The sequence below is a fragment of the Varanus komodoensis genome, unplaced genomic scaffold (genome assembly GCF_004798865.1).
Source record: "Varanus komodoensis strain SLA01 unplaced genomic scaffold, ASM479886v1 scaffold25, whole genome shotgun sequence".
Taxonomy (NCBI): Eukaryota; Metazoa; Chordata; class Lepidosauria; order Squamata; family Varanidae; genus Varanus; species Varanus komodoensis.
In genome coordinates, this window is record NW_025335661.1 from 11,005,442 (window position 1) to 11,029,388 (window position 23,947).

The window sequence follows — 23,947 nt, forward strand, 5'->3', positions numbered from 1 at the left end:
TGCTATTAACATGCATATTTTTGTTACAAAAATAGCAGCACTGGGAACTGTGACCAGCATGTGGACCATAGGGGATGTGGAAGGGAGGTTTCTTTGTGCCCTTGCCAAAGTTCTGGCAAAAATCACACTTTTGAAGCTGTCTTTGGCCTGTAAATGGAAGTGCCCATTGGACCAAAACAGGACTCCCTTAAAATGCAAATCACATTTTTTGTCAGGATGGTGACAGGGAGAAAAAGATCCCAATAGGGCCATTCATCACACTGACACAATTAACTTCACATCAGCTTTGGTACTCAATAATATTTACCCTCATTTTGTGAAATTATACTCATTTCACATGCTAGCAAAATTATGTTCAGCATCCTAAAAGTCAGGCTTCAGCAGTATGAGGACCAAGATTTACCAGAAGTACAAACAGGGTTTCGAAGAGGTAAAGGAACTAGAGGTCAAATTGCCAACATATGCTGGATCATGGAGAAAGATAGGGAGTTCCAGAAAAACATCTACTTCTGCTTCATTGACTATGCTAAAGCCTTTGATTGTGTGGATCACAACAAATTGTGGCAAGTTCTTAAAAAGATGGGAGTAGCAGACCATCTTATTCGTCTCTTGAGAAACCTGTATGCAGGTCAAGAAGCAGCAGCGAGATCTGGACATGGAACAACTGATTGGTTCAAAATTGAGAAAGGAGTTCGGCAAGGAGTTCGGCAAGGCTGTATATTGTTGCTGTATATTGTTGCCTTCATCTAGCCCGGACATGTGAAAGTCCGGGCTAGATGAATCACAAGTTGGAATTAAGATTGCCAGGAGTAATATCAGCAACCTCCGATATGCATACGATACCACCCTAATGGCAGAAAGTGAAGAGACACTAAAGAGTGTCTTGATGAGGGTGAAAGAGGAGAGTACAAAGTTGGCTTTATACTCAACATTCAGAAAATTGGTCCTATCACTTCTTGGCAAATAGATGGGGAAGAAATGGAGGTAGTGACAGGTTTTATTGTCTTGGACTCCAATGGTGACTGCAGTCAAGAAATTAAAAGAGGATTGCTCCTTGGAAGGAAAGCTATGGCAAATCTAGACAACATACTAAAAAAGCAGAGATATCACCCAGCAAACAAAAGTTCATATAGTCAAAGCTATGGTTTTCCCAGTTATAATGTATGGCTGTGAGAGCTGGACCATAAGGAAGACTGAGCGCTGAAGAGTTGATGCTTTTGAATTGTAGTGTTGGAGAAGACTCCGGAGAGTCCCTTGGACTGCAAAGGAATCAAATCAGTCAATCCTAAAGGAAATCAACCCTGACTGTTCTTTAGATGAACAGATACAGAAGCTGAAGCTCAAATACTTTGGCCATCTAATGAGAAGAAAGGACTCACTGGAGAAGACCCTGATGCTGGGAGCAATTGAAGGCAAAAGGAAAAGGGGACAGCAGAGGTTGAGGTGGCTGGATAGGGTCACTTGGGTGGTTGGTGTAGGGTTGGGTGGGCAGATTGTGGAGGACAGGAGAGCCTGGAGGAATGTTGTCCATGAGTCATGAAGAGTTGAGCACGACTTTGCAGCTAAGCAACAAATATTTGGCCTGAAGTGCAAAACTACATGTACAATTCTATGGTTACCACAGTTGGGACACTGTGCATGCTTATGGTCATCACACTTAGGAACTGAACTTACACAGTTGGAAAAGTGCAGAAAAGGAGAACTAGAATTAACAAATGGCTAGAACAACTCTCCTATGAAGAAAGATTACAAGTTCCAGGATGACTTGGCTATTTACTAAGTAAGATAAAGTTGTTCAGACCTGCTACAAGTTGGACTCCACAATTAAGTTAGTTCTGAGTTTGCTTTTGATGGATGAGTTTCATGAATTAGTGGACACACCCCACCCTGATCTTCATGTAGACAAACAGCTTTGGTAATCTAGATAAAGCAGCAGGGAAAGGGGGAAGGAGACTTAGATGTGGGTGCTGGGAATAAAAGGGCAATTTATTCTTGGTGCATGCTCCAAGGTCAGGCAGATTTGAAGTTAGATGAGGAGGGGCCCAGGGTTGAAATGGAAGAAATGGAGGGGCTTATCTCAAGGGCACCTTCCTCAGCTGCTCAGGCAGACAATGAAAATAGTCAAGATTTACAACTCCAGGGAGGGGACATGGGAGAAGAACTCATATAGCCAGCTGACTGGCTGGTATGACTCTTGACTTCATGACATAATTTTGTAGGAGATGGGACAACCAATTAGAGAGCTGACAGACAGAGACGAGGGGCTGCCTATCTCCAAAAGGGTACTTTAAAAGGAGGGTTCAATGAACAGCTAGATCAGGTTCAACAATCTACGCTGTGCATGCTCAGATATTCATTCTTTTTTGGTTGTGCTTACTGGAAGGGCATTGCAGAATAAAGAGCTTTTGCCAAAGATCAGTCTGCTGTTTCAGAAGTGCAAAAGAACACTAGGTGTAAGTTCTAGCTTCCTCCTCTTCCCCCAGCATATTCAATTTTCTCCCTTTGAAACATGCTTCCAAAATTCTGGAGAGGCAGCCAGCATGGTCCGCCCACCCCCAGCATCACGCTGCTCCCGGGCAAGCGAATGCAGGCAGACGCACGCGGCTGCGACCTCGATGGCAGCCAGCTCCACCGGCCAGCGCGGCCGCACGCGGCGCCGGAGAGCGCCGCCCGCCAGCCCAGGTGATCGGGCGCGCGCGGTGCACGACGGGGCGGGTCTCGGAGGCGCCCTGTGGAGTCAAAGCCGCGGCAACGGCCGGGGCCGGCGGCCTCGGGCCGGCGGCCGAAGGGCGGCGACCAAAGGGGTCGCCGCCGTTTGGGGTGCCGTTCGGGGGGACGAGAGGGGGGCTGGGCTGGCCATGGACTCTTGTTGAAATAGGCTTGCCTACTGCTGATTCTCAGGGAAGAGGAAGGATCCCCTTTTTTCTTTTTCTTTTTATCGTTCTTTTTCTCCTCCTCCGACCTACTTTATAATCTTACCCTGCTTTAATTAGTGCTTTGAGTCATTCCTGGCCATGTCGACGTTTATATATCCTGGGGAACCCACGGGGGCTGCTATTGGCGTGGTCACGGGCAATGGTCGTTACAACAATAGGGGCTTAACGTGTCCACGTAGAAGAAGGATGGACAGATGGCTGACACCTGTCCCTCCTTCTGATCCTGCCCCCAACCAGAGGGCGCCAGGTAGCCTTGTCAACCACCCCTCGGGTCTGACAGTGCTGCTGCTCAATGCCAGGTCGATCAATAATAAATCTTCCCTCATCCATGACTTGATTGTGGATGAGGGGGCTGACCTGGCTTGCATAACGGAGACCTGGGCGGGAGAGGGAGGGGATGTTGCCCTCTCCCAGTTGTGCCCGCCCGGGTATCTGGTTCAACACTGTTCACGCCCAGAAGGGAGGGGAGGGGGAGTCGCGTTGGTTTACAGAGCCTCCATCTCTCTCACGGGTCTTCCGGTCCCTTTGAGACCAGGGCTGGAGTGCCTCTACTTGGTGTTGGGCGAACGAGACAGATTGGGGATTCTATTGGTGTACCGTGCACCTTTCTGCCCAGCAGTCTCCCTATCTGAGCTGACAGAGACCGTCTCGGATCTGGTGTTGAAGACCCCCAGGATGTTGGTCCTGGGGGACTTCAATCTCCATGCCGAGTCTGGACTGATCGGGGCAGCTCAGGAATTCATGGCCTCTATGACGGCCATGGGCCTGTCTCAACACGTCACTGGCCCTACCCATGAACGTGGACACACTCTGGACCTGGTATTCACGACGGGGCAGGTAGAGGATGACCTGAGGGTGAAGAACTTATGTTTGACTCCCCTGTCATGGTCAGATCACCTCCTGGTGAGGTTTGTGCTCAAGAGCGGCCTCTCCCTCTATAAGAGTGCGGACCCGATTGTATGGGCCCGCCCCCGGAGCCGGATGGATCCGGATGGATTCCTGGGGGCCCTGGGGGAATTTCCGGCTGACAAGACTGGTGCTCCTGTAGAGGCTCTGGTCGAACTGTGGAACGGAGAGATGACCAGGGCTGTGGACACGATCGCTCCTAAGCGTCCTCTCCCACCGGGCAGAGTCCGCTCTTCCCCTTGGTATACACCTGAATTACGGGCGATGAAGCGAGTTGGGAGACGGCTAGAGCGTAGGTGGAGGAAATCACGGGATGAATCTGACCGAACACACTTGAGAGCCCACTATCGGGCCTATGATGTGGCGGTGAAGGCGGCAAAAAAGAAGTTTTTTTCTGCTTCCATTGCCTCCTCACAATGCCGTCCAGCAGAGATTTTTCGAGTGGTGCAAGGCCTGGTTCGCCTGGGTCCTAAGGAAGATCTGATGCCACCCTCAAAGGCCCGCTGTGACGACTTTGCCAGGCATTTCAGGGAGAAAATCGCTCAGATTCGTCACGAGCTGGACTCCACTAATGAATCAGAGGTCTCTGAGGAGTCGCCAATGCCACCGTCTGGTCCAAAATTACTGGAGGAATTTCAATTATTGCGGCCCAATGATGTGGACAAGGTGCTTGGAAGAGTACGTCCCACCACGTGCCTATTGGATCCTTGCCCGTCTTGGTTAATAAATAACTCCAAGCACGGGATTGGGACCTGGATTTTGGAAGTGGTTAACGCTTCTCTGAGGGAGGGTCGAGTGCCTGCCCCTTTAAAGGAGGCGGTAATACGACCGGTCCTGAAGAAAGCATCACTGGATCCAGAGATGGCCACTAACTATAGACCTGTGGCCAACATCCCGTTTCTGGGCAAGGTGCTGGAGCGAGTGGTGGCGGGACAACTCCAAGCACTCTTGGAGGAAACTGATTATCTGGATCCTTTTCAGTCCGGCTTCAGACCCGGGTACAGTACTGAATCTGCCTTGGTCGCCCTGTACGACGACCTGTGCAGGGAGAAGGACAGGGGGAGTACATCCCTGTTGGTTCTTCTGGACCTCTCGGCGGCTTTTGATACCATCGACCATGGTATCCTTCTGGATAGACTTGCGGGATTGGGGGTTGGAGGCACTGCTTTGCAGTGGTTCCGCTCCTATCTCGACGGTCAATTCCAGAAGGTAGTGCTGGGGGACCATGTCTCTACGTCATGGCAGCTATGCCATGGGGTACCACAGGGCTCCATTCTATCCCCTCTGCTATTTAACATCTATATGAAACCGCTGGGAGAGGTCATCAGGAGGTGTGGGCTGCGGAATCATCAATACGCTGATGATACCCAGCTTTACCTCTCATTCTCCACTAATCCAGGTGAGGCAGTGGCTGTGCTGAACCGGTGCTTGGCCAAGGTAAGGGAATGGATGAGGGCCAATAAACTGAAACTCAACCCAGACAAGACGGAGGTCCTGTTGGTTGGCGGATCGGGTTTCGGAGAGGGTGGATTTGACCTGGTCCTGAATGGTGCAACACTCCCTCTTAGGGATAAGGTCCGCAGCTTAGGTGTACTCCTCGACCCGGAGCTTTCTTTGGAAGCTCAGGTGACAGCGGTAGCGAGGAACGCCTTCCTTCAGCTTTGGCTGATTAATCAGCTGCGCCCCTACCTGGAATACGACTGCCTGGCGACGGTGACACACGCGCTGGTGACTTCCCGCCTAGACTTCTGTAACGCGCTTTACGTGGGGCTTCCCCTGAAGACGGTCCGAACACTTCAATTGGTGCAAAATAGAGCTGCCAGGTTGCTGACGGGGACGGGGCGTTATGCTCACATGACTCCAGTCCTCCATCAGCTTCACTGGCTTCCCATTGAAGCCCGGGCCCAATTCAAGGTGTTGATTATGACCTACAAAGCCCTAAACGGCTTGGGTCCTGGCTACCTGAACGAGCGCTTACGTCCGTATATGCCCGACCGCCCTTTGAGATCTGCGGGAGAGTCCCTTCTCCGGGAACCCTCCATGAAAGAAATTAGGAGAGTAAGTACCCGGAGGAGGGCTTTCTCTGCGGTGGCGCCCAACCTATGGAATTCACTCCCCAAAGAGGTCCGCCTGGCACCGTCGTTACTGGTTTTTCGGCGCCAGGTAAAGACCTTTTTATCTAAACATCATTTCAATTGTTAAAACATATGATCTGGCCTGGGCAACTTCTTCTTCCTTCTCTTTCTCCTCCTATATTTTTATTTTATACTGATAATTTTAATTTTGTATTTGTAAATCAATGTATTTTTGTATTGTTATATTTAATGGTAATTTATTATGTACTATTGTATTTCAATGTATTTTATCATGTTGTAAGCCGCCCCGAGGTTTCGGCAAGGGGTGGCATAGAAATGTTATAATAATAATAATAATAATAATGGTTCTTTTGACAGAAGCTGCAAGGTGGGTGGGCTTGTGGGCATGATCTCAGGGCTGGAACTCTGCGTACTCTCATGGTCTTCCATTCTACTATTACATCATACCAAAAATCTGTATATAAGGCTTGTGTCAAGATATACCCCAATAATGATTGCTGGTAGAATCTAAATGAATTTTTGCTCTATGAGTAGCAACAAGGCTGAGCTTTGCTGATGTTCCTTCAGATCATCTGTTCACCTGAAGTTCCAAAGAAATTACTGAGTTTAGCATAATATAAGGAACCTTTAATAAAAACAGATCACAGGGTGGTTGGCTATTGCTGCTAATAAGTATTAAACCATAGTGCAACCTGTGCCCTCTCAGTACCATTGATAAATGAACTTGTGAATAGTTTTAATGTGCATTTGATTTAAACATCAAAGCAGTGGGATCCAGGAGTATCTTCTGGAATCCTGGAGGGAAGCTTTACTGCCACAGGAGATGGACTGTAATAATAAATAAGTGTGAAATTTGATCTCTAAGGAACATGAGTTCCTTACTGTATTTATAATCTTGCAAGGGAATGCCTATTACTGAGAAGATGAAAACTGTAATAATCAAACAAACAAATGTGTGTGATGAGTGAATAACAGTATAAGGATAATATGACTGTTTCTGTAATAAGATTTCTCATCACAAAGGAGCAATGAAAAATATTTTTGTGTCTGAGTGTGGTTTTCAGTCAGGAGTTCTGGAAGTATCAGGTCCCCAGAAGTATTTGCAAGTGTTATTATCAACACTTGTCATTGCCGAAGGGGGTCCCTTTAACATATTTCATGGGAGTGAATTCCGTAATGATACATTCTGTGAAGACATACTGAAACCATTGCCTTTCCCATATAGAATGCTTCTTGTTGCTGGAATGCCCGTTCTGGGGATTGTTTGCATGTTTGCTTAAATTCTATGGAGCATTTAGCACATTGTGCCTAGGGTGCTATTTCTTTAGCACTGTTGGCAGGTATTTGTGGATTCATTCATCAGTGTTAGTCTAAAAGACCTATAACCACATCGACTGTGGCCCATTCCATGAGAAACGCAATTTGGACAATCCAGCCCATATAGATGCTGACCTTTAAGCAATACACTAGCCCTGTGGAATTAACCCATGGAAAAGAGCCCCCCACAGTGCTAGAGCATCCTTGCACAAAAAGGATATTCCATGGCCGCAGAGAAGCACTTGATCCCATCACCACTACCTGAAATACAATCAGGATGTTTGAAAACAAATATTGGCAGAATGTATTTGAGCAAGCCAAATGGAAATTCTGTAGCAACCTGGAAGTCACATGACATGTTTAATAGGTAATTATAGTAGTTCAAAGATGGAACACACTTCTGCCAGTCTGGACAGTTTACCTGCAGCAGCAAAAAGCAATAGACAAGACTACCGGCTTGATGAGCATTGGGCAAAATTTGCAAAGATGCAGGAGCAGTATGGAAGGGATATATGGTATACCATGCCATCCATGATATTTAAGGAATGAAGAATACATCTAAGAAATTCTCATGGGCTGGATTTGGAGTTTTTGTTCTTACTTCTGTGGATCCTAAGGGGTGTATAATTTCCCTGTTCTTCATTATCCAGTCCTCTTTCCATGAAACCTCTTGTCTTACACTCAAATTGAACCTTGGGATTGAAGGATAACCTGATGAAGTAATTCTTCTCACTGGGATTTTTTCAGATCAGAAAGTGCTGGGAGGCTTCCAAGCAATGGAAAGACATGTAACAGAAAGAAAAAAACACACACAGCACTATTAGCCACCTTCCAGTGACTAGGTAAGTTCAAAAATGTGGTCGATGATGATTCAAAATAAATTATTATAAAATTCCACAAGAAAATGGCAGAAGAATAGAGGCTTCTTCCACAAGAAAAAGAACTCTAAGAAAATTAGAGAATACATTTTGGCACTGTCCTGCCTCCATCACTGCTCCAGACCTGGGCTAAGGACCACTATCCTGAGACCTGCTAGAGAGATTTCAGAAACATGGTGATATTAGAAATTACCTGCATTAGAGAAATGATATATCCACAATCACCCATGGCCAAATAGCATTTAAAGTGGCACAATGTTGGTCACTGTACAATCTTTACCCTTGAAAGATTTACCATTTTTCCCGCAGCAAAGCCCAAAATACTGGTTCCTGGAATTGTTGCTACCTGGTGAACACATCTGTATAGTGGAAAAGTGAGAGCAGAGTCCTCTTCCCATCACCCAACTTTCTACCAGTTGGATCAAAAATTCTGTTTTTAATCTAATACTATGAAACAACTTAGAATCTAGTTACCTTTGGTATCATTTCATTTCTTATGCCTTGATGGAGTCTTGTGATCCTCAGGGAGAGCACTTCTAATGGTTTTTGTTGTCATCAAATCATCTCCAGCTTATGGTTACCCTACAAATGAGTGCCCTGCAAAATGTCTGGTCCTTGACACCTCAGATCTTGCGAACTCAGGGTTGTGGCTTCTACTGCTACTTCATGCATTCAGTGTTGCAGCATCCACAGTCTGGAGTGCTCTCCTTAATGATATTAGATAGGCATCTTCAGTTTTAATCTCTAAACATCTTATCAGCACACACACACCTCTTTCTGCAGGCTATCCCTGAAGGGTAACTAAGCACAAATAGTTATTGTAGACTGGTGATTCTGCTATCATATTTTCAGTGTTATATTTTGTGTTTTTTCATTTTGTTAATTGCTTTGATATTTACTGGAAAGCAGGATATAAATTTATGTAATAAAATAATGAAAAAAGAATTTAAAGACTTGTAGTTTGATTTCATTTTCCTTGTACAAACCCCACAGTACCAGCCATGGCAGAGAGGTGCTTGCTTTTTCAGCCTCCACCCCACCCTGCAAAAGACAACAACCTGAAAATAAGAGGTTTTTAGATTTAACTGCAGGACCTTGTAGAATATTTGTAAGAAATATTCAAGATAATTAACTGAAATTTTAAAAATACTAAATAAGAGGCTACTTAGGTCTGGTAGTCTTGAAAGTGAAACTACGAAGTTTTACAGTGATCATAGGAAATCTCACATAAACAAATGGATAAAGAACATTGCTGCATTTGCCTGAGCTTGGGCATCGATGAGTTGAGCATTGTCCACATGTGCACATAAACTCATTTTATGTTATAAGCTGAATAAGGACTTTTGGGGAAAATTAGTTCCAAGTTGTAATATAGTCAAGCATTATGACCAGGTATAATCATATTTTGAATTAGTTAATTATGAATTTATGTAATCACTGCTCCAAATGTTTATGGCTTGGACACCTATTCATTGAACATTAGTGGTGAATGCACAGAATCTTATTTAAAGTTATAAACCAGCTTCAGGGGGAAGATGCACTCAGTTTGTAATTTATCCAGCAGTATGACCAGGACTAATTCATATCTTGAACTAGGTAATTATGAATTTCAGCAGCATCAGTATTCCTTGCTTCTATGTTAGCTTCACACCAAGGTTCCATTTTATTTATCTTTGATCAGTGTATCATATGCATTACTCATTTGTGAAATAAAGTGACTCAATTTCTATTCATTTTCAGGTCAGATCCTAATGTAAGTTGGACCCTCAATATCACTGAAAGAGATAATCCACATGCTGGCGGGACATTCTGGAACCATGCTGTGGGAACTTTCTTCTTTTAACTCTTGGCAACAAGCCTAGTACGTACAATAAGTAACTATTAGCCTTTAATCCCATTGGTATAGGCAGGTGAAAGTGCTTCCAAATGACTCATTTCTAGTTTTTGAAGGGACCACATTCTTCCACATCAGCCTTTTATCTTTTCTTTCAGCCAGTACTATGTGATTCACAAACCAAGAGTCTCCGTATTTCACATACCTCCACCATTCAGATCTAGCATATGGTGTCAGCTTGGCCAGTTTCTTCCAATGCTTGTTTTCCATTGATTCTCTTCCTTTTTTCCACTCAGGAAATTGGCAAAATATGGAAAACATCTTGCTAAATAGCAGTGCCAAGAAAATAACTGAAAATATTTTTCCTGAACTATTCTTGCTGCATGGTGATGCCTGAACTCATCACCCTGTGTCAGTGCTGTATGTATTCAGTCAGAAGTCTGTTCTGTCCAATTTTCATATCAATTAATGATTAAACACACACAGTCAAAATTGGTGTCAATTTTTGTACACAAAGGAATTTTCTCTAACACAGCCATTTTGCACTCAGCTCTTCCTAATACGCATAGTTTTGCATTCACAAGGAAATCCCTTCTGTACCTATCATTGGGAAACAAGGGTTTCCAAGAATCTGGGCATTCACAAAGAACTATTTTAATTATGGTCACTGATGTTTTTGAATGAATTGTGATGACCACTTGCTTTCTATTTCCAGCTCTCAGAGTCCCTTGTGGAATTTTCAAAACAGGGTGGGCAAGATTGTTTGCCATTTGGCTGGAGCCTGTGGATGAGAATCTTATCCTTCATTACTACTCCCACTAGCCCAGTGACAGCTGTACATGTTTTAAAACACAGTGCAGTACTGCATATTGACTGTAACAATTCATTGTTATTCTCCACTAGCAGTTAAAAATTCCTTTTTGTGTGTTTTCTTTTTGGGTTGTGAGCTTTTTTTGTTCTAAAGTTCAAATTTTCAAGTGGTAAGTGCATTCTTTCCTAGCAAAACGTGTATTTTTACATATGAAGGGAAGATGGGACTCTTCATTGTAACTCTCTTTGTCATGTTCTTTATTGCCTGTAGGTCACAAAGCAGTTTTTGCCTAGGGCAAGAGGGAAATATCAGAGACCTTAGAGCTGCCACTTTTATCTTGCCAGGCTGTTCTTGTGACAGTAAGCAACTAAAGAACTGTGAAGATATGTTGGAATGTTCCCCTGAGATATCTGAAAATAAGGCAATGTTTTCTCCTTTTGTTGTGTCCTTGGACATTTTGTCATGGGGTTTAAGCAGTCTATCATCCTGGACCCTGAGGGATACACCCAAGAATAAATACACACATGCACATCCAGAAGTTTATGCAGAATATGCATGCACTGAAAATAGAATATACATCTAGAAAAAATAATGTGCTTAGAGGAAAAGGTGAAAGAATTAAAACATATATAGATCAGCTCATCAGGTTGGAACCAATTTAGGCACATGCTCCTAATGCAATTGATTCTCACCCACATGGATGAGTCACTTAAATATTTCTCAAGACATGTAAATCATCCAAAGAATAGTCACTCCTACATGACGAGGATAATGGTAAAGGGAACCCATGATGGTAATAGCATTCAACAAGCCGGGCAATGACAAAGCTGGTCACCAGTTTCTATTTACTGGCTGTCAGTTCCGCCAGTAATTAGTTCTCTACATTTTAGCTGCCTTGTTACTATGTGAATTGACTTTGTCCACTGTGGCTGAATTCATAATTTACTAACATTTTGGTCCCACATCCAAGGTTCTTTGTGCAAAGGTCAGAATGTTTGTTGCCACATTTAGCATTTCCCTTTCAAAATGGATTATCAGTGCTGCCTCCTCTACCATAGCAAACCATCAGAAAGAGAAAATATAAGTAGTGATAGGCAAGGTTATTAAGGTCGATTTCATTATTTCTTTGACTGTTAGGAAACATAGCCATGGACCTTAAGCAAGAGTTGTGTTTCACCACAGTATGTAGCCCCTTTTCCAGTGGTTGTCTTCATGGGGTCTCTCACATAAATCCTCCACCCATCAACACTAAATAAAGAACATGCTTACTTGCAAGTACTGCACAAACCAAATCTGATGACCAAAATCTGTTGGGAATATGCCAGGATGTTATGAACTGTCCAGAAACCTTTGGCTATTGAGTGAAGAATAAAACGTGATACAGTGAAGTAGAAAAAACGACTGTTTCTGCAACATGATTTACTGAGAGATAAGTTACATAATCACAGTTCATTCTAAGCAAGAAAAAAGTCTATTCAATCAACTCAGTGTATACATGGACATAACATTGTTTAGATGCAACAGTACTGAAAATCACATGATGTTGGTGCCTGCTTGACTTCCAGAGGATGAAGGTTCTTCTTTGGGTAGAGTCCAGTTTAGCGATGGGTCCTTGCAGAACCAGCAGAACCATGCCATCTGATCACCTCAGCAACCAGGGGGAAAATGCTCTCTGAACTATCCTAGACCCATGTTGGTTCAAGATTTGTACACTAGTACCAAACCTTGAACCTGGCCTGATAGTGAATAGGCATCAAGTGCCTTCCCTCAGCAAAGGATTTGCATGCTGAAAGGAAAGCTTTTGACAGCAGCCATCTGTTGCATTCTGCACTAGCTCCAGCTTCTAGACAAGCCTTAAGAACAGTCCCAGAAAGAGTATATTGCTGTAATCCAGTCTTGAGGTTGTGAGCACCTGTACCACTATGTGTGCAAGTTATTTTGCACATACTAAGTTACATCCAGAGGACTGATCAACTGATAGAAACCTATGTCTGTAGAAATATCATCCTGTGGCTTTAGGTTACCATACAATTATAATTTATTTGGCATCTTCACAAATATTCCTGTGGAAGACAGCTGTTGCTGCTGATAATGATGGTGATTTCCACATAAGAATCCAAGTGTGTTATTTAAGTACCTTGTATTCCTCAGACAAAAACTTTGGACAATCCATTGCTTTTTTGGATTTCTTTTCCACATAATTATAATTCATTTAATTAAATGTATTTAAAATCTCAAAAGCTGTTGGCTAGATTAAAGTCATTCTACATGTGATTATGTAAATGGACAACAAATAACAAATGCAAAAACACAGTGTTTGGCAGGAATAGCAAATTCAATAAGGAAGTTAAATAAAAAATATTTATCTCACTCCTGGCAGAGAAAACACTTCAAATTGGCAGCAAATCTATATGGATGGATAATTTAGTACCATGAAAATTAAATGTATGAAAGGGAAGGCACTTTAAGTTTTTATAATAACATTTTTCACCATAATGGTGAAACCTTCAATTTAAAAAAAGGAAACTAATATACTTGACAATGTCCAAAGACAGCATGTTAGTCAGATATGCAATGCTTTAGTTGATCTATACATATATTAAAGGGAATTAAATGTAGTGCATATGTCGTAAGCAAGGAAGATAAAAATATCTATCAAAATGCCATAAAAATTAGTTTGGCCCCAGCGACAATGTTGCTTTTCAGTAATATTTTGGAGGGCGAGGGGGTAATAAAGGAAGAACAGTTGTTCATTCAGAATGTAATCCAACCATAGGTAAGATGTTTTAAGCCCCATTATTAGCTTGGGTAGTGTTAAGCATGTGCTTAACTTTCACACTGAAATTAATAAGATTTTAAATGCATTTAACCTTACTGGATCTTATCCTAGCTGATTTACATATGTCACTATCCTATGCATGGCTTTTATGAAATACATAACCTTTAATTCAGTATGTTTGCTCCCAGGTAAGTGGGTACAGAATTGCAGTCTTAAATGGAAGAAGATGCTATTATTCACCTCCCTTACAAATACATTGCAATTTACTGGAAAGCCTCATTGAAATTAATGGGATCATAAGACAAGACATAAAGCCAGCCCTGAAGTACTGGACTAAACAGAGCATGTGCAGAATGGCTCCCCAGGGCAGTGAGCCCAATGCTGCAATCTGGGACATGTTTTATGCTTGTGCCATTCAGTGCTCCAGTCCAAAGACTACAATGCACATATAGGAATAAGGTCCTGCTTGTCTTTACCAGCTGTGCAAAAGAAAGTTTGGAGGTTATCTAGACATTTACTAAATGGCAGTGTGCACCTGGTCCAGGTGTCCAAGAATAGTTTTGAGATCTATTCAAATAGCAAATGAGCACCAACAGAGAAGATTCTTTGGTGAATACTCTCCTAAAGTGTCTTTGAGACGCTTCTTTCTAAAATACCTGATATAGCATTATAGCTTTATATAGCATCAGCTCCAAGAAATCTCTTTTTAAAAAGCAACATTTCTCATAAAATGTATATTTAATATTATTTTAATTAATATGCACTTATTTGTGCTCTTTTTGATAGGAAAACAGCATTGCAAAATTCAGATTATTGTGAATTTCAATGTAGCACTGAGATTCAGTTGACATATTGGGTCAAAGGTTTAAAGTTAGGTAAGTTCACCTTAGAACATGCATCAAGTACATTTCTCTCCATCCCAAAATTTCCTAGTCATAAGTCACTATGAAAAGCTCTCGTCTCTACTATAGTGTCAAACTTTAAATCCTGTCATAGCATTTTGGAGGAAGCAGTTGCACCTGCCTGCTCTGTGTAAAAGGAGTCTTTATACAAAAGGTTTTATCTTTGCAAAAGTTCAGCAGCATCCATGCATTTCCCCAAATCTTTGCATCGAGGTTAATGTTACTACTCTGAAATAAGTAGTCTCTGGTTAGTGAAATATCTTTTGTATTTAGTATAAAAGCCATCCGATGGAGAGGAAGCAGCTGGACCCCTTTCCATCATGCCCAAATCTAACCCTAGCAAAGACAACACATTTCATTGCATTTTAATTGTTAGTAAATTGGATTTTGATTACTTTGAGCTACTTTGGAAATTAATTTTTGGCTAAACGTGAAATTTAAAATATAGTAAGTAAAAGGAATGTAGTTCCATATGTCCTGCAGTCTGGATAGAGATGATCTATACTCTTAACAGGAGAATTCCTTTATGAGCTGAGCATCATATGCCACCAAAAGGGAAGTGCCACACCTCTTTTTACTCTGTAGATCGGTGAGACTATTAAATTAACCCAAGATAATGCATTCATTAGCAAAATTGGTAGATTTGCATCCAAGCCATTTAGTGGTGGTCTGGTGACAAGGTGTTCACAAGATGAAAAGAAAACATGACAAACAAGCATTTAGGTTTGACCTGCTATTTCATGCAAATCTGTTTTTTATACTGGCATTTATACTTTCACTCTGCCACACACATTATGAAATGAATTACTTTCCGACCTCTTCTTGTGCTTAAGAACGCTATGTGCAAACAGAAGTTACACAATTCTACAGGCTGTTTTCAGTGTTGAAAAATCAGTCTGAGAACCTTTTGTGTTAGGTGGAAGAAGATACAAATGCTGCTAAAAATTCCACAATGTTTTATTTGATTATCTTGACCAAAGTGGTTTGTATAGTCTTTATCTTTCTCTTTTTCTATGCCATGACACTTCCACCAAATGAATTTCACTTGTAAGGAATATTTCCAAGGAATCCAGGTATTGTTTGAACAAATCATTTCAAGTTATTCTAAGGCTGTGATTGTAGGCATGCTTAGCTGTATGTTCTGATCCTATGCTTAGTAGTGTTCAGTGACAGGCAGTGAAGCAAAAATGGATACCTGGGTCTTAGGTCACCAAGGAAAAAGTGAGTTGCAGCACTCCTTAGTATCTTCTTTCTTGAAGATTGGAATGCATATGATTGTTTTGGTTCCCATATTTGTTAGCCTATTTTTGTTTGGATTCAGACCAATTCCGTCTCTGCAGCATGGAATATTTCTATTTTTATCCTATCTAAACCTAATACTGTATTCCTTCAAGGTGCTTCAAGAGCAAATTTCACTTCAGTTTCTAATAGGTTCTTCCTCATAGGGTTCTTCTTTGAAGGTGTCATCTTTTGATTTCTTCTGTACAGTTCTTTCATGAATTGTTTCCATTGTCTCACTCTTCCCCCAACCCCGCCCCAGTCCTGTCTGTTGGTCTTTCAGCATTCCTAATCCAGATTTGAATTTCCTGGATTTTATGGAAGAGGTCTCTTGTATTTCCTCATTTGCTGCTTTCTTTGCATTGACCATTGTAATAGTTCTTTTTGCTTCTACATTATATTTGTTGAAAAGTTACATTCAAGATACTGATTCTGCCATATTTTCCTTTCATTTCTTGCCTGCCCTTAGCAACTGTGAGTGTTTTTTCAGTCACCTATTTAGGCTTTTATTTATTTATTGCTACTGGAATTGTCTTTTTGTATTCTTCCTTGAGAATATCTCTGGATTCATCCCACAGTTCTTCCGGTTCACGACCAGTTGAAGTCAGTAATGCAAATCTATTTTTTATGTGGATGTTAAATTCTTTGGGAATATTATGTTTGGGCATTACTTCTCTGTTACTGAATTTTTTCAGCTTTACTCTGATTTTTAATATTAAAAATGATCACAGTCTGCTCCTGGTCTTGATTTGGCATTATATCTCATTTTATGTTTGATTGTTTCATCATGAGTTTACAAGGAAAGAAATATTCAGAGCTAATTTACCATTACGTTCTTCTATGAGTGCTAACCAGAGTTAGCTTGAGCATTACTGCCACTGCCTACAAAAAATGCTCTGCCAGTATTAACTTCAGCTACTGCTACTGCTGCCCAGCAGCTGCCCTACAGGAGCTTTTCCAGTTCCACCACTATTCAAGAGATCCATTCTCTTCTGTTGATTCTGTTGTGATGTAGAGGGTGGATACATCTTAATCTGGAGTCTCTAGTTTGTTTAACCTTGGTGACCTTCCTAGGGGACCAGTCTAGTGAGAGAGTCTGGCCTCCTGGCAGCATTGTTCTTAGCTGCTCTAGCACTCTCAAACCCCTTGCCATGTGCATCAGGGGTTGGGACATAATACCTTGCAATAACCCAAAGAATAGCTTACCAAATTGTGAATAACTGTAGGTGAGCTATTTGTATTTAGATAGCTTTGTGGCTGGTTTGTCAACATACAGATAAGATTTAGACCTGCAGCAGAATTGTCAAAGATCAGAGCTATAATCCTCCATTATCACCATCTGGAAAGCTATCCAAGTAGAAGCAGAACCACTGCAGCACATTATCTAAAACTCATGGACAAGATAACTTATCCAGAAGGATACAATGGTAACAAATGCCACTAAGAAATCCAAGACAATCGACAGAGTTGCCTTTTCTCTCCGGGTACAGATCATTTCACATGATGAGCAATACAACTTCTATTCCTAAACCAGCCTGATTGGGATGGGTAGTCAGTTTCATTCAAGGATCAGTGGAGTTTGCTCAGCACCTTGCCTGGAACAGAATGTTATCTACTGGCCCATAGCTGTTAACATCTTTTACAAGATGTGCCTACTAAGTGACTCTCAAGGAGGAGTTGGGAATCTGGACCCACTCAGGCATCCTCTCCCTGTTAGATACAATATGCCATGAAAGGCAAAGATCAAGCAAACTGGGGGGCAGCTGGACTTGGTCAAGCAACTTGTTCATTTATTCAGGCTTTGACAAGCAAACCTCATCCAACAAAACCAACCCACTTGATGTTCTAAACACATCTACAGATAGAACTGCATTAACAATGATATTCATATTGAAATGAACATGAACAATGTTATTTTCAAAATGTTGTGCAAAATTGCCTTTGTTCCGACAATCTAGTTCGTGGCCCAGATTTCAGAAGGCCATGAACCATTCAGTAAATCATTCAAGAAAAGCTCTGCTAGATTACACAGACAAGCTGTCAAGTGGTGGAAAATAGCTCCCTCCCTGGCACAGTGTAGGCTTCATGATGAGCTACAACCAATGTTCAATCAGATTCAGCACTAATTTTCCTCCACTAGAGTCATAGCTGTCTTCCATTTTGCTTCATTGGTCTCATTTCAGGCCATTTCAGGCCAATTAAGGTTTGAACCAAAGTGCCATCCCGTGCTAGCAGAAAATCCCACAGAGCCCCGTCAGAATCCATTAGCACCTGAGGAGAAACATTTTTAATAGCTTCTCCCTACCCTTTTAGGGAGGACGTTATCTGACCATGAGAAGAAATTTGTTAATTTCTACATTATCAGATCACTATCCTCCTATACATCAAATCAAACCTATTTTCACACAGACAGATCAAACATATTTACTCTGCTAATGTTTTGGAGCAACACCTTTTTGAAATGGCCCCATCATTGCCCAGCATGCTTGAAATCCTGAGTTTATGGCTTCAGCATGCAAGTTGAGATTCCTCAGAACCATTTTCCTAGGTCCTCAACATGGTGTTTGTTCTATCTATCACTTCTATCATTTTAGGCAGGGATATTGGTGAATAGCAGACACAAAGTCAATCAGTTAGCCAGGTGCCAATATCCAAGCACAATATGCAAACACTCAAGATTGGTATTTGAATGGAAAGAAGTTTGAATTTCTGTAGTGAACAGCAGCCTCCCTGACTCCCTGAGTCTTCGTTGGTTCTGCATCAAATAGTGTCTAACTCTTCCCAGTTCCCCTACTCTGGTCTCAGTAATACATACCAGGTCAGCCTTCTTATCCACAATTAACTGATGGATGAGGAAGGTTTTGTTTTTGATCATTCAGGCATTAGTAGTTACACTGGTATTTTAAAGTGCTTATCTAGCTCAAGAAATTCTTTAGAGATTAGATGATACCATTCAAAACTGAGGTCTGCCTTTGGCTTTCTTTGGTTTATTATTTGTGGAAAACCATTGTTATAATGTGTTGATGTATTGTTGTCTACAATATGAAGAGAAAAGTGATTGGAAGGAATGATAAACTTCAGGACAAAATGGTAAACTTCTTGGGTTTTGTGCACTGAAAACATTAAATCCTGAATGTTATTTTAATGATGACCAAATCTTTTGTGGGAGGCATTAAGGGAATTGACTCTAAAATTGTAATATAATGGTATTAATTTGGCATAAATGAACCCCTAGAAGCAAAATGCTACCTACTGTTTAGCAATTATTTTTAAACAATAAACTCATTGGCCTTGTACATGCTTTTCAAAATCTTAATGTTATCCATTAGTACACAGATGCTCCTGCTTTTGATACAGTAGCTCTGGGAGCCTGCATGGATCATTAGCTTGCCAATTATCTTGTCTTTATTAAACATCTATTTCACAAACTTTTTTTTTGAAAAGAAGCTTTCAGACTGACATTTTTTGTGCTCTTCAGTTATATCCAGGGGCTGTAAGCTCTAAACCTACCATAAAGATTGCTAAAATTGGATACAATTGGATGGTCACAGTCACTCATTCTCTCTCTCTCTCTCTCTCTCACACACACACACACAGACACACACCCACAGGGGGTGGGGGAGTCATTTTATTAAGATTAAGCATACAATTCTGGTCAGCATGGAAAAGATGGCAGTAATCTGCTCTGTGTGGCAACAGAAATAAATTGGCTATGTGACCTGTTCTAGATGCTAGGGACACTTCCAGGCAAGATTTCTGATGCACCACCTGCCTCACACAGAATTATTGGACTGGGGGGGATGCTGTATTCTTCATTCACAGCTTTTTAATATGTCTTTCATCATTTTTCTTACTGCAGCAAATGTGTTAAGGAGAACAAAGCTAAAATAGCCAAACAATACCTACCAATTGGTATCTCTAGTCACTAAGAGACATCTGTTTAGAAGCACATAAATCTGTAACGTTTCTATTAACTTCAGTTAGCAGAAGCCAGGACCAACTTCTAGAAACGTATGTGGATGACCTAGTACATCCCTCCAAAACTAGCCTGAATCTTGTTTTCAATAATGTAGAATGTGTCTTCCTTTATTTCTTTGCAAGATTACCAAAACTTTGAGTAATAAGTGTGAGTGTGAGTGTGAGTGTGAGTGTGAGTGTGAGTGTGTGTGAGAGAGAGAGAGAGAGAGAGAGAGAGAGAGAGAGAGAGAGAGAGAGAGATTTTCTCTTGGACTTTTTGACCAGTATATTCAACCAGCATTTGACCAACAAAGTAGGTGCAAATTTGTGACATGCAACAGCAGGGACTTGGACCTGATGGCCTTCTTGGTCCCTGTATGAAGGCACACATTCAACCCTTTTTCACGATTTCTTTTCTCATGAATACAGATAAACAAAATGACCTTCAGTACCTGAAACCACCTGTCATCCCCTTATGACTGTAGGAGGAAACCTTGTTGTTTCCTTCCAGCTTCAGAGATATGGTGCATTAAGATATAGGCAGGGCTTTCTCAGCAGCAACACCAAAGTTATGGAATACGATTCCTTGGAAAACTTGGTTAACTTCCTCTCTTTTAGCCTTTAAGCAGCGATAAGAGGTTTTTATATTACTGTTATTATATTGTATATTTTAATCTATATTGTAATATCCCTTGGGACTCTTGTAGTTAAACAACAGCTAAAAAGAATGCACATTTTTGTAATTATCTCATTTTTATCAACCAAATGTAAAGATTATGTCAAAGAAGTAAAACTTTGTGTACATGTTTGAGTTAATGTATAGTAGCTATTATTGTTCATTCTTCCTTCTGTTGGAAATGGAAACTTTCCTTCCTTCCTTCCTTCTGAAATGGAAACTTTCATCTATAAAGCTCTTCCAATTTCCACAAGGTGCCAGCTCAAAGCAAAGTTTGCCTAAGAATTCAGAGCAGGAGTCTTCAACTAGGTGAGTGCTTCGCTCAAGCTGTTGCAAGCAGGTCAGCTCTTCTGTAAAGGAGTAAGTGATTGACCATATGTGAGTGAACAGAGTATGAAAGTTGTAAGAGTGTAATTAAGGTACATAAGTAAAATGTGGATGCGTGTGAGGATGGAAAATAGTCCACTACAAGTATTAAATATGAATGACAACAGCAGCAGAAATAGCAACAACATCTAGGAATTTTAAACTTTTATTTTTTTATTTGCAAATATCCAATTGTTAATTCATTACTTTAAATTCTTTATACACCAGAACAATTTAAAAAAGCCAAGGTTGCCTTGCTAGGAAAAACGTTCAGTCTTTCATCTTGAAGAAAAGTGTTTACTAGGCTTTGCAAAAACTTGCTTTCTCTTGGCTGCAGTGGGTGATTGAAATATTAATGCATTTTGTATTTGTCTAACTTCTATGGATAATCAAATAGACACTTGCTGCTGAGCTGTGAAATAACTCTTGCTGAATTGTATCTAAGGAGTAGATTCTTATAACTTTCCTTACTGTTCAACAATGTTATTGATTGGTATCTCAGAAGAAGAAGGAGATGAAAAAATCTGGTTTCAGCTCACCTCCTGAAGCTACTAACTGTACACAAGGTTTCCTGGAAATAGGGTGAAAGAAAGGAGAAAGTTGCTAGACTATTTTTCCCACAGTATATTTCCTGCAGCTCTTTGTGCCTGACAACAGCCTCAGGCACACCCTTTTCATATTATAGATTGCCATGAAGACAGGAAAAGGTAAGAATAAAAAGCCTGGCCATGAATACAGCAAAAGGTAAGGGGTTTTTCATGTAATGTACCAGCTAGTGCTTTTGTCAGTGTTACCTTTGAATCAACCATATTTCTTTTACAAATTCTAGAGAAACAGTCTCTGTTGTGAAGGTAAGAGGAAAGCTTTCTTATATATAAAATCACATCATAAAGAGAAATAGAGAACAACCTTTTACCATGGCCACTGAAACATCCATTTTGGTGTTAGGCTGAACATTAGGGGAAATTGCTTTCCATGAAAAAGTGGTCACCATGACTCCTGCGCATTGTTCCACTTAGTCAGCCATGCCCTTCTGTACAATATTCCTTCCATTCCTCTTCTGATCTGGTTTTCATTTCACCCCCCACTTGAGCTGGTCAGCATTTCATGCCTACAGAGCATGCTATCATTCTTTTGTCTGTTGAAGATGTTTTAAACTTTTGATGTTTTCATTTTTTTCTGATTTTATGGCATTTTATTATATTTTGTTGCCTTTTATTAACTTTGTAAACTGTCTAGAGAGCTTTGGCCATAGAGTTGTATAGAAATGATATTATTATTGTTTAATAATAACAATAACAATAATAATTTCTCACTGGGGTGTTATTGGTGTGTCCCATGAGGGTATTTTTCCCATTTTTTCCCCTGATCTGCCTCCTGAACTCCAAATACTTGTGTGAAAATACACGTGTGTGTTTTGAACAGCTTTACTGCGGACCTGCTATATCCTAATAAACAATTACATCTGTTGACCAATGCCAAACCAGACCATTAGGAGCAGTGCGCTGGCATAGTCCAGTAGCTACCCACTTGCAGTTGCCCTGAAGAGCAGCAGTAGTGCATTACCAGAAGAATCCAGGGTAAATTTTGTCATAAACAATCATCCAAGGTGGGAAAAACTTCTGCAATTGAGTCTGATGTGAAAATGCTACAAGGTTATATATATGTATGTATGCATGCATTCTTCAGGGTAGACGGCCTATGAGGTGACTTTGGTGAGAAGCCAGGCTGAGTTTCAGGTGGCACTAAATAGCCCAGCCTCTGGGAAAGTCAATGGTTTCAGACAGATGAGCTTGTGGACCATTGAGGAATTCTACATTCCAACTGGCCTTGAGCAGGGACATGGTCTAGTCTGATCAAATATGAAGGAAAGGCATGGGGATTCAGCATGGAAAACTATGGGCAGTAGCATTCTGATATAGAAGGCAATGGTTAACCACCACATCCTATTTTCCAAGTATACTCATCATAGCTAGATACACATTCTAGCTGTGATAATGTTCAACCTCCTATAGGAGTGAAACAGGAAAAAGGCTCTATATGCAATGTCAAAAAAAGTCCACTTTTCTTTTCCCACTCTAATTTAATTTGACAGAAAAGAAATTGCTTTCAATGTGAAATTCAAAAGAAACAATATTTCAGTTCAGAGTTTGGGTTGAGAGTTCTTGTGCTTTCCCTGACTTATGATGTATTTGAGAAGTATGCCCAAGTCCTGTATTTCATTGCACAGTCATCTCCCTGGCTGCCTTTAACTTCTGTGGCTCCTTGCACTTCCTACATAGGAGAAGACATAATGAACTAATTCCTCTCATAGGGCTTTTTCAGATCAGGAGGACTGCCAAGCAATGGAGGGAGAGATAATAAAAGAAAAATGTGACATAGCCAGTACCCTTGGCCACCTCACACTGACTAGGTCAAAAGAACTGCCAAAGAAATGCAAAATATGTTATAAAATGCCCTGTGAATAACGCAGAAAAAATAAAGACCTCTTCCATAGGGGAAGAAAAATTCCAGAAAATCGGAGATCAAATTTTGGCCCAGCTCTATAACTTCCCTGAAGCTGAATGAAACCCTCACCCCACCTATGCACCAACCTTGCAGAGAAAGAGTGGTATCTTAGCAGAAGATGTATCCACAACCACTCACAGGAACTTAACATTCAGAACACCCTAGGGAGGTGCTGAACCCCAAATAATGGCAGCTAGAGGTGAGGTGAATTACTCAGAAGCCATTTTTTTAAATAAAAGTGCTAAGTTTTTCTTTTCTTTTTTGCCATCCCCTGAAAATGAGAAGTTGGTTTGCAGTTTTGACTCCAGATTTTTAATCCCTCTCCATCTCCCTCTCCTGGTAGTTGCCTGCCTTTCCCTTCCTCATCCCTCCTTGGTGCAATGCCTTGGAATGATCCTTGATGTTGTGTATTATAGAAGATGCAAAATGGGGGCCAGGCTGCCAACACAGTTGATGGTCTTGCCACTTAGGGAAACAGTCCAAAAAGAAAGCAAGCAACCCACCTTTGAAAGAAGGGAGGAAAGGAGAAACTGTGCTGCAGCCAATGATGAACTTTTTCTCTGAGAAATTGTTGGAGCAACCATTAGAAAATTTCTTTTTCTCCTGGAAGAATTGATAAATCCTCCTTCCAGGAGAAATTCAAAGAATGTGAGCCTTTCCTGTCCTTTCGGTAACACAGACAATTACTTCAGAGTTTGTAAAA

The 23,947-nt window shown here is 41.2% G+C and overlaps 1 long non-coding RNA gene across 1 annotated transcript; it reads right to left on the minus strand.

Moving 5' to 3' along the window:
- Nucleotides 1–326: 326 nt before the first annotated feature.
- LOC123024824 lies at nucleotides 327–16,623 on the minus strand. Its single transcript, XR_006414993.1, has 3 exons — nucleotides 16,611–16,623; nucleotides 8,535–8,542; nucleotides 327–526 (listed from the first exon to the last, which is right to left on the minus strand). It is a non-coding gene; the product is annotated as an uncharacterized LOC123024824 (long non-coding RNA).
- Nucleotides 16,624–23,947: the final 7,324 nt, after the last annotated feature.